At 53.0% G+C, this 8,071-nt stretch overlaps 1 pseudogene; it reads right to left on the bottom strand.

Moving 5' to 3' along the window:
• Window positions 1-2,138: 2,138 nt before the first annotated feature.
• On the bottom strand, window positions 2,139-7,626 carry LOC111522020 (annotated as a pseudogene).
• Between the last annotated feature and the right edge of the window lie 445 nt (window positions 7,627-8,071).

Here is an 8,071-nt window from a genome sequence, read left to right as displayed (position 1 = left end):
GCTTTTTGAGGAACTGCCAAACTGTTTTCCACAGTAGCTGCACCATTTTATATTCCTACCAGCAATACACAATGCGGTTCCCATTTCTCCACATACTTGCCAAGCCTTGTTATTTTTCATTTCTTTTTTTGTTTGTTTTTAATATCAGCCATCCAAATGGGAGTGAAGAGGCATGTCACTGTGGTTTTGATTTGCAGCTCCCAAATGATTCATGGTATTCAGTGTCTTTTCATGTACGTTTCAACCAATATGTATATCTTCTTTGGAGAAATGTCTACTCAAGTTCCTTGCCTATTTTTTAAAATTTTAATTTAATTTTTTAGTGACTAAGACCCATGACACAGCCCCCAGGAGACCCTGAGAACATGTGCCCCCCCTCTTGCCTTTTTTTTTTTTTTTTTTTTTTTGAGATGGAGTTTCGCTCTTATTGCCCAGTTTGGAGTGCAATAGCACAATCTTGGCTCATTGCAACCTCTGCCTCCTGGGTTCAAGCAATTCTCTTGCCTCAGCCTCCAGAGTAGCTGGGATTACAGGCACCTGCCACCACGCCTGGCTAATTTTTTCTATTTTTAGTAGAGGTGGAGTTTCACCATGTTAGCCAAGCTGGTCTCAAACTCCTGACCTCAGGTGATCCACTCGCCTCAGCCTCTTAAAGTGCTGGGATTACAGGTGTGAGCCACTGCACCTGGTGATTTTTGAATTGATGTTTCGTTGTTTTTTAGTCACAGAAATTCTTAATGTATCCTGAATATTAATCCTTATATGTGCATTGCTAATATTTACTTCCAATCTGAGGGTTGTATTTTCACTCTTCTGACAGTGTACTTGGATTTCTTCTCCCTCCCTTTTTTTACTTTTGTGAGACAGGGTCTCACTCTGTCCGCCAGGCTGAAGTGCCTGGGACCTAGGGGAGGAGAGGCAGGTGGGTGTCTTGCCTGCAGCGTAGAGATGATGCCAGTGGCCACCTGGAGCATGGCACTCTTGGTGTCTGGCACTTCAAACACAGCTTCCTTGTCTTCCTGGGAGGCACATGGCAGGAGGTGTACAACCATCATCACAACTAGCCTAACCGTACAGGGGTGGGAGGAGACAGGAGAGAAGCCAGGCTGGGGGACAGAAGTGAGACACAGGGCAGGGGACTGGCTCCCCAAGACTCACCCAGCAAGTCCCGCTAACTGGTGGCATCCATGCTGTTGAGAGCGATGGCCCCAAAGTTGAGTTCTGGGGGTTGGGAGGGAGTGGGGCTGGGCTGGAGGACAGGGAGTGGCCTCCTCTCCCCTAACCAGGTTGCCCAGCCCCCTCCCCGTGAAAAGAGGATCAGGGAAGAGGATCAGGGTGGGGCGGGAGCTGGGGACAGGGATCTTTTGCACAGTCCCAGGACGGAGGCCAGAACCCTGAATCTCTCAGTACCAGGCACCCCTGCCATGGGTGACCCCTGGCGTACATGACCTCAGGGCCCATATGCAATGAATAAAGGTTTCACCAGGAGCCACAAGACCCTGCCCTCTGGTTTCAGGTGTGTTTGCGGGTCCTAGCTGGCGCTAAGGGTGACTCTCCCTGGGGAGGAGGGACAGGGCGTGTCACCTACTCGGAGCAGCTCTCAGTCCACAGCCAGGGATTGCCCACAATGGCCCCACTGCAGGGACAGGGACTCATGGTGACCACGGTCTGGCAGACCAGACAGCCCTGACACACACACACACACATACACATACATATGTGTATACACACACACACACACACACACACACACACATATATATATATATATAGAGAGAGAGAGAGAGAACCAAGACCTGGTTGCCAGAGCAACCGCCTGTAGCTCAGCCTTTTTCCTGGCCCAGTCGCCTTGGGTGCAGAACACTTGTCCCCAAGTGTACCCTAACACATGTCCCCAAGCACCGAGTCACCCTGGGTGCAGGACACTTGTCTCCTGACACATGTCCCCCCCCATATGTCAGGCTGAGGGCAGCGGGCTGGGCCCACCCAGAGCCTTGCTGGAGAGCTCTGGCCCTGCTCAGACACATTCACTGGCTTGGTCGTCCCCATCTTAGCCAGAGCTGGGGCTCCATGCAGGGTCCCCTGTTTAGCAGGTGACGCAGCTTTCTGTCCCACTCTGCCCTTCCCAATGCCTAAGGCTATGCAGCAGCCACCCCCACCAGGTCCTCGGGACACTGCAGCCTAACCCACCTCCCCATCGATCCGCTTCCGAACCTCCAGCAGCCGCTCCGAGTCTCAGGTCAGCGCCACAGTGTGGCTGTGAGAAGCCAGGGGCAGGAGGGTCAGGGCAGCCGGGGTCCTCCCCTGCAGCAGGGCTCCTGCACCTCACCCGGCTCACCTCAGAATCCAGTGGCTCTAGCGGAGGGGCTGAGCCCTCTGCAGGTGGATGTATGCCAGGAAGAGGATGTCACGTTCCCTGTGGGAGAGCAGGAGCAGGGGGTCAGGTGGAGGTTTAGGCAAGGCCTGCCTGTGACACTGGGACCCTGCAGGCCTGGGTCAACCCTGGAAAAAGTGTCATCCTGCAGCACTCCACCTGAATGAGGGATCCAGCGATCTCCCAGGAAAAACCAGTCTTAAGGGAAAAAGAGACCGGAAGTGGGGCCATGTGAACCAAGGACTGGGTCTGAGCTGTGGGTCCTCAGGGGTGAGGCTTTGCCAGGAACATGCGAAGCCTGAGCCTCTGTCACTCAGCATCTCTGAGCAGCGGCCAGAACAGGGGAGGAGGCCCGTGCCGGGTATGACTTGGCTATGGGAGGTTTCGTCTGAGGACCCCAGAAATAGCTGGGGCTCCTTCCAGGGCTGCTCTGAGCAGCTGAGACGCCCTGCTCCTCATTCAAGCACGGAGGGCAGAGGCAGAGGTGCTGTGAGTGACGGTCCTGTTTTCTTACTGTTTTGTTTTTGTTTTTAGAGACAGGGTCTCATTCTGTTGCCCAGGCTGGAGTGCAGTGGCACGATCATAGCTCACTGCTGCCTCGATCTCCCGGGCTCAAGCGATCGTCCTGGCTCAGCCTCCTGAGTAGCTGGGACTACAGGGACATGCCATCATGCCTGGCTAATTTTTTAATTTTTTGTAAAAATGGGGTCTTGCTATGTTGCCCAGGGTGGTCTGAATCTCCTGGGTTCAAGCAATCCTCCTGCCTTGGCCTCTCAAAGAGCTGGGATTACAAATGTGAGCCACCACACCTGGCCTGTTTTTTTTTGTTGTTGTTTTTGAGATGGAGTTTCACTCCTGTTGCCAAGGCTGGAGTGCAATGGTGCAACCTCGGCTCACTGTAACCTCCCAGGTTCAAGCGATTCTCCTGCCTCAGCCTCCCAAGTAGCTGGGATTATAGGCACCTGCCACCACACCCAGCTAACTTTCTGTATTTGCAGTAGAGACGGGGTTTCACAATGTTGGTCAGGCTGGTCTCAAACTCCTGCCTTCAGGTCATCCACCCGCCTTGGTCTCCCAAAGTGCTGGGTTTACAGGCATGAGCCACTGTGCCTGGTCTGTTGTTGTTTTAAATAAACTAGCTTTAGTGAGATATCATTCACAATTAATTTACCCATTTCAAGTTTACGTTTTTGTGTACAGCCATCACCAAAACCAATTTTAGAACATTTTCATCACCCCATAGAGAAATTCTGTACTCAAACCCAGGCACGGTGGCTCAAGCCTATAATCCCAGCACTTTGGGAGGCCAAGAAGGAAGGATCGCTTGAGGCCGGGAGTTTGAGACCAGCCTGGGCCACATAGTGAGACCTTGTTTCTACAAAAAATTTTAAAAATTTGCTGGGTGTGGTGCACACCTGTGGTTCTAGCTACTCAGAAAGCTGAGGTGGGAGGATTACTTGAGTCCAGGAGTTTGAGCCTGCAGTGAGCTATTACCAAGCCACTACACTCCAGCCTAGGTGACAGAGAAAGACCTCATCTCTAAAGACAATTTAAAAAGTTAAAAATTTAAAAACTAGGCCGGGTGCAGTGGCTTATGCCTGTAATCCTAGCACTTTGGCAGGCCAAGGCAGGCGGATCACCTGAGCTCAGGAGTTGGACACTAGCCTGGCCAAAATGGCAAAACCCATCTCTACTGAAAAAAAAAATACAAAAATTAGCTGGATGTGGTGGCACACACCTGTAATCCCAGCTACTTGGGAGGCTGAGGCACTGGAATTGCTTGAACCTGGAAAGCAGAGTTTGCAGTTATCCAAGATCACGCCACTGGACTCCAGGCTAGGTGACAGAGCGAGACCTTGTCTCAAAAAAAAAAAAAAAAATTAAAGAAACCCTGAACTCAGTAGCAGACACTCCCTGTTCCTCCTAGCAGCCCCATCCCACCTCCAGGGTGAAATTCGTGTGCCCTTGTTTCCCCCCAGGTCTATGAAACAGGGGTCACAGGGAGTTGAGGAAGAGGTGGGGTCTCTGACAACCCATGGAGACTCCTCAGCAGCTCCTCATCCAGGTCTGCAAGGAACAAAATCCAGTCCCAAAGACACCAGGTGAAAGCCTGGGATGAGGCCAGCAGGAGGCAGCCTTTGGCTCTTTCTTTTGCCAGATGGGCTGGGTGGGGGGAGTGGAGCATGGGCTGGGAGACGTGGGGCACAGGCAGGGTGGGGGGTGACTGGCTGCTTCAGGCACAGCCTTAGCTTCCTGCCCTTAAATCCACAAAGGGTGAGTTTTCTTTCTGTTTATTTTTGAGACAAGAGTCTCACTCTGTCGCCCAGGCTGGAGTTCAGAGGCGTGATCTCGGCTCACTGCAACCTCCGCCTCCTGGGTTCAAGCAGTTGGTCCTGCCTCAGCTTCCCGAGTAGCTGGGATTACATACGCCCACCACCACACCTGCCTAATTTTTATATTTTTAGTAGAAATAGAGTTTCACCATGTTGGTCAGGCTGGTCTCAAACTCCTGACCTCACGTGACCCACCCACTTCGGCCTCCTAAAGTACTGGGATTACAGGCATGAACCCCCACACCCAGCCCCACGAAGGGTGATTTTTCCCTGTCGGCTGAGCTAGATTGCCATGGGAGTATTGGGGTCTGTAGGAAATGCCCCACTCTTGGCTGCTCTGCCTCGATCCTGGAATTCTGGGATGCCCCTGTCCCCCAGGGCCTGGCATCCCTACCCTGTTCACCCCTGCCACCTAGGTCTGCTCTTCAGGTTGCCATCACACCTCTCTCTGCCCCCTGGGCATCCCTCGGGGACTCACACCTCTGCCTGATCCACCACGGTCCTGATGAGCTTCCAGAGGAGCCCTGAGAGTGTGAAGCAGGTCTGCGCATCCACAACCTGAGGTCCGTGACCACCTGTGCAAGGAGGAAGTGGTGCTCAGGAAGGCCGACGTGTTGCTTCCCTGGGGAGCCAGGACTACTGCTGAGCTGACTGCCCCCTGGGCTCCCCAAGGTTGGGACAACACAGAGCAGAGGGCTAGAGGCACCTGGTTGTTCCAGCTCCGTCCCGTGTGCAGCTTCCCTGCGGTTTCACCAATGAGCTCCTGAAGGTGAAGGGAGGCCCAGGGTCACGGTCTATATCCCAAGGGGTCAGCCCAGGCAAGGTAGGGTTCCCCATCAACCCTGCCAACCTCCCTCCCTACCCCAGGGCCCCAGGTCCTGCCCAAATCTCTCGCCATCTCTGTTGAGACCTTTTGTTCTTTTTTTTTGTTTGTAGTTACGGGACCACGTTATTATTGCCCAGTCAGGTCTCAAACTCCTGTGGCCTCAAGCGATCCTCCCACCTCAGCCTCCCAAAGTGCTAGGGTTATAAGCATGAGCCACTGCGCCTGGCCCATGTCCTGGCGTCTCACCTGCTATCTGCCAATGGTGAAGCAAACAGAATGATGGCGCTAATGCTCAACGTGGCCCCAGGCAAGGTGGTGAGGGGAGGCCAGGAAAGTGGTGGAGCTGTATTGCGGGATCTGGCCAGCAGCCCGCAATGCAACGGGGCTCTCTCTTTGTTCCCAGGTGGATGGACAGGTCGAGAAATAATAGACACACACAAGATAGTGAAAGCTGGGTCCAAGGGGGTCACCACCTCTGGTCCCACAGTGCCAACAATGCACTGGATATACCAGCATTTATTATTAAGTTTAGTGAGGACGAAGTAGGTTAGTGAGGGATTTAGGGTCGTTTGATTATGAGGTGAGATGGTCACATGGGGATGAAGTAATTCTTTAACATAACATCTGTATGCAGAAGTACAGTATACAGATAAGAATTTACAGTATAGTGTGTGCATCAGTAATTTCTAAGAGCCTTAAAACAGAAACACAGTCTTTCCATAACCTATGATTAGCAAGATATTAATCAGCAGTAACAGTTGCAGCAAAAACTGGTTACAAACAATCCATAGAAACAGGACGTGAAGCTAGACAACCCATTAGACCAGAAATTCTCAGAAAGGAGTATGCCTTAACCCTAAAGAGGCCTAGAAGAGCCATGGCAAGATGAGGGCATTTATAGCCCTATCTTATCCATACGGACAGGCGCACCCCATGCATCCACTTATAGGCTCTCAACGAGGGTCGCATTCCATTCCCAGAGCTATGAACATCTGCTTTTCTGGGATGGGAATCTTGGTGATGTGAAACCTCCCTGACTGCACATCCATCCATTCATAGGCTCTCTGCAGGGGGAAGCACATCACACGCTGTTGGCTCATTCTGGCGGTCCAACCTGGCATTGTTTTTACACAATCCTGCATGCAATTTTCTATTTACAATAATCAGGAGCATTTCATCTTTTATTCCATAGTAATAGCTTCAGGGGGTCTCCCTACAGGGCTGCAGTGGTCGTACCTTCAGGCGGTGCTCGTTGGCTGTGTGGATGTCAGCATCATTGGGGCTGAGTTTGAAGGTGACCTGGGCCCACTCCTCAGCCACCTATAGCAGGTAGCAGCAATGCCAGGGGTCAGGTGAGCAGGCATCAGCAGCCGAGAGCCCCTGCCCCGGTCCCACCCTATCCCTGATGACTGACTGTCCCTGTCCAGGGGCTGAGTCCTGGAAGTGCACCCTGGGAGGGGGCATCTCAGGCCCAGCACACCTTTACCCATGAGCCATGTGGGCCACAGGGTCATTAAAGGAGTGAGGCAGCCATCAAGGCACACAGTTAAACAGCACTTGAGTATATGATTAGTTCAATGTGAAACCACAGGCAGGCAACACTGCGCTAATTGCTCAGGGATTTGGTGGGAGCCTGGGGCCACAGGGAGGGGGACGCCGGTGGGGCGTGGGCCATGGCGAGTACCTTGTCTAGGCCATGGAGTATCTGGTCCATCTCAGCCTTGGTGAGGAGCCCTGCCTTCTCGAGGCCCCTGCTGTAGCCTCTGCTGCCTTGAACATCCACCTCCCACAGGTGCCGGTTGTAGGTGATGGATGCGTTGAACTTCTCCATGACGGGATCCACTGTGCCCACTCTGGCCAGGAGAGCAGGAACAATTAGTCTCGCCTCCACCCTCCAGAACAGCGCCTCTTGCAGAGTCCTAGGGAAACTTACCACATCTGATGGTAGCAGGGGCATCGGATCATTCTAACCAGGAAGACAAGGAGGCTCAGACCTTCCCAAAGTCACCCTGGGAGTGAGCATGGGAACGTGGCTGAACACCAAGACAGAGCCAGGCTGGAGTGCAGTGGTGCGACCTCAGCTATCTGCAACCTCCGCCTCCTGGGTTTGAGAGATTCTTCTGCCTCAGCATCCCGAGTAGCTGGGATTACACACATGCGCCACCACACCCAGCTAATTTTTGGATCATTGGTAGGCAGGGTTTCACCATGTGGGCCAGGCTGGTCTTGAATTCCTGACCTCAGATGATCCTCCCGCCTCGGCCTCTGAGAGTGTTGGTGTTACAGGCATGAGCCACTGAGTCTGGGCTTGAAGTTGGGGTCTTTCCCACCACATGGTACCACCCCAAGGAGATGGTGGCAGGGCCTCAGGCACCCCTAGGACCACAGCCGAGCTTCTGGAACCTTTCCTGCCACCGAACAAGGTGCCAGGTGCCATCCTAATTGATGACACAACCCTCTGGGGTAGGCATCAATACAATTCCACTATGCAGAAGGGGAAACTGAGGCACAGGGAGGCTTGCAGCCTGTCCTTACCTG

The sequence above is a fragment of the Piliocolobus tephrosceles genome, chromosome 19 (genome assembly GCF_002776525.5).
Source record: "Piliocolobus tephrosceles isolate RC106 chromosome 19, ASM277652v3, whole genome shotgun sequence".
In the NCBI taxonomy this organism is placed as follows: Eukaryota; Metazoa; Chordata; class Mammalia; order Primates; family Cercopithecidae; genus Piliocolobus; species Piliocolobus tephrosceles.
The sequence above is the reverse complement of the archived record's forward strand: the minus strand, read 5'-3'. Positions and strand labels throughout refer to the sequence as shown.